The following is a 3753-nucleotide window of genomic DNA, read 5'->3' as shown; positions in this document are numbered from 1 at the left end:
ACCCTCCCTCTAGTCGATATAACACACTTTCAATTGGTATCAGAGCAAGGTACTCCCTTGTTCTGTGTGATTCGGTTTAACCACCTGGAGTTTTAGCTATGTCGACTGCAGGGATAAGCAAAGTCTCCGTGCGTGCCCCGTCTTCGATGGAACTGAATATCCCTACTGGAAGAGTAGGATGCGCATGCATCTTGAAGCCATTGACATCGACCTATGGTATGTCGTCAAGAACGGCGTTCCCAAGGCTAGAGAAGGTGTCACTGCTGCTGACGTCAAGAAGTTCGTTCAACTGGACTCTACTGCCAAGAATATCGTCTGTGGTCATCTGACCAAAGGACAGTATGGCCGCGTGAGTGCTTTGGAAACATCTAAGCTAGTCTGGGACTGGCTCTCCAAGGTCAACGAAGGCGTCTCAACCCAGAGAGATCAGAGAATCAGTGTCCTTCACAACCTCTTCAACCGCTTCAAGAGAAATGACAATGAGAATGTCCAGCTCACGTTTGATCGACTCACTGACATCATGAATGAGCTTCAAGCCCTTGGCGCTACTGAGATCACCAAGCATGAAGTCGTCAAGACACTACTGAGATCACTTGACAGTTCGTTTGACACCCTAGCCCTGATGATTCAAGAACATCCTGATTTCAAGACACTCGATCCGTCTGACATACTTGAGAGGCTCAACACACATAAGTTTCAGCTTTCTGAGAAAAGAGATATCTACGGTCCAAACTATGGACGAACTCGTGCCTTGAAGGCAAAAGCTGTCTCCTCATCTAAAGAAGAATCTGACAGCAGTTCTGATGATCCTGAAGACATCGGAAGGGAACTTGCTATGCTTGTGAAGAAGTTCCAAAAATTCACCAAGAAGAAAGGTTTCAAAAAGTCTTCCCTATCAAGCTCAAGGAATGATGAAGCTTCTGCTCATGACTACTGGAAGAAAACATGTCACAAGTGCAAGAAACCTGGCCACTTCATCTCTGAGTGTCCGCAGTGGGACAATGAGAACAAAAAGAAGAAGAAGAGCAAGGAATATGACTCTGACGACAAGAAGAAGAAGAAATACTCAAAGTCTTCTTCCAAGTCTTCCTCAAAGTCTTCATCACACAAGAAGAGCTCATCTGGCAAGGCACGTGCGTTTGTTGGCAACGAAATGGATTCAGAGGAGGAGTCTGCTTCTGAGGAGGCAGAGGTGGAGTCTGAGGAGGAGTCCGATTCTGGCGTTGCAAGTCTGGCTACAGCATACGTTGCCAAGTCCATCTTCAACACTGAAGACAATGACTTCATCACTGACACCGATGCAAATGACAAGGACTACTCCGCTCCTACCTACTGCTTCGTGGCACGCGGTGCCAAGGTAAACACACGCACTACTCACTATCAAACATCTAGTGACGATGACTCTGATTGTGGTTCAAGACCCAGCTACAAAACACTTGCTAAAATTGCAACTGAACAACAGAAAGCCATGGAACATATTCAAAAGCTGTTAGACAAAAGCGATGATCTGTTAGGCGCTGAAATGGCTCGATCTGAGTCCTTAATTAAATACATAAAAAATCTTCACGTTAAGAATGAGGAACTTGAAAGTCGTCATGAAACGCTCTCAACAACTCATGAAAAGCTTTCCTATGATTATCTTCAAAGGAAGCAAGATCTTGAGAAATTGAGAGCGGCTCATGAAGATCTTCAAAAAGAAAACGAGTCACTTCGTGCCAAACAGATCAGTTCCGCTCAGGAAGGATTTGAACCACCATGTCTTAAATGCATTGAGCGTGATAATGCTACTTCTATTGCTGAATGTTCTACTGCTGCTACTGTTGCAATATCTTCAACTGTTGATGTGGGAACTAACTCCTCTGCTGAGGATTCCACTGCTATTGCTGATGAGAATGCTAGGTTGAAGACATTGCTTGAAATAGGGATGTACAAAAGTCTCAAAGGGCATCAGACACTATGTGATGTCCTCAAAAGATAGATCCTGAACCTAAACCCTAGGAAAGAGGGTGTTGGGTTCGTAAGAAAAATGAATGCTGATGGCTCTTACTGGAAACCTGAGCAGTACCCCAAAACCACATTGGTTGCTGCAAAGGAACCTTCAGCAAATCCATCCAATCTATCTGGCTTCACTTGTGCTAACCCCATTGTCATTGATGAATCCTTTGATGCAAACTATAAACTGTTTAAGAATCAGAATGGTGAAGTGTTTGCCAGGTACATTGGTACTAACTGCAGGAATGGACCGCCTATGAAGAAGATCTGGGTTCCGAAAAAGTATCTGGAGAATCTTCCTGTGAATGTCATCATGACACCACATGTGAAGAAGACAAACCCCAAACCACAGGCTTCATACAGACAGAGGACTCACCTGAGTTGCACTAATGCCTATGAATATGAGCGCGGTTCATTTAACCGCCATGTTCATAAGACCAAGAACTACTCTGCTTATTCTTATGAATACTATTGTCCACCTGCAAGACTGTTTGCTAGGGCTCCAAAGCCAAAGTTCTCAGATGCTGCACTTAGACTTATTGCTTCTAAGCCACCCTTGAAGATGTGGGTGGCTAAGAAAGCTTAACTCTCTTTTGCAGGGAAAGGTCTCCAGCAGAAAACCAAAATCGTCTGACACTATTGCTGGGGACCTTAAACATCTTGTAGGGCGCAAGATCAAATGCCCGAATGGTCTTACTATGTACTTCGTTCCTGAATCGCTTGCTACTCTCCCTATTAGTCCTAATCTGGATCTAAGCTTTCATAACCCACTGGTTCGTCAACTGTTTTTGCTTCACAATTCTCTTCGTGAAGCCTATCCCCCTAACTGCACTGTAGGGTACGACACCAACGTCTTCAGAATGGATTATTGATAGTGGGTGTACCAATCACATGACTGGCAAAAGAAGCCTTCTTATGGACTCAACCTTACGTCCATCCGACAAGGGTCACATCACATTTGCTGATACTGGTAAAAGTAAGGTATTGGGTCTAGGTAGAGTTGCAATCTCAAGGGATCAACACATGGATAAAGTCATGCTTGTTGAATCCCTTGGCTTCAACTTAATGTCTGTCTCAATGCTTTGCGATTTGAACATGATCGTAATATTTGGAAAATATCGCTGCCTTGTTCTAATGGAATCTGACAAGTCTCTAGTGTTTGAAGGGTATCGGAAAGATGATTTGTACATGGTAGATTTCTCAGCAGGACCACAGCTTGCCGTATGTCTTCTAGCAAAAGCTTTAGAATGCTGGCTCTCGCATCGGAGGCTAGGGCATGCTGGCATGAGGAACCTCCACACCCTTGCAAAGAAGAAGCATGTCGTAGGCATCGAGGGCGTCAAGTTCAAGAAAGATCACTTATGCGGTGCCTGTGAAGCAGGAAAGATGACGAGGGCCAAACATCCCCCGAAGACAATCATGACAACTACTCGACCCTTTGAACTGCTCCACATGGATCTTTTCGGTCCCACTCATTACTCAACTCTTACTACTACTCTCTATGGCTTTGTCATTATTGATGATTATTCTAGATATACTTGGGTGCACATAATCCTCTACAAGACTGAAGTGCAGCATGTCTTCAGACGCTTCGCCAATCGAGCAATGAACAACTATGGCGCCAAGATAAAGCACATCAGAAGTGACAATGGCACTGAATTCAAGAACACTGGCCTTGATACATATCTTGACACTTTGGGCATCACACATGAATTCTCAGCTCCGTACACACCACAGCAGAATGGCGTCGTCGAACGCAAG

This window comes from Triticum urartu, chromosome 7 (assembly GCF_003073215.2).
Source record: "Triticum urartu cultivar G1812 chromosome 7, Tu2.1, whole genome shotgun sequence".
In the NCBI taxonomy this organism is placed as follows: domain Eukaryota; kingdom Viridiplantae; phylum Streptophyta; class Magnoliopsida; order Poales; family Poaceae; genus Triticum; species Triticum urartu.
This window is presented reverse-complemented; position numbering follows the sequence as displayed.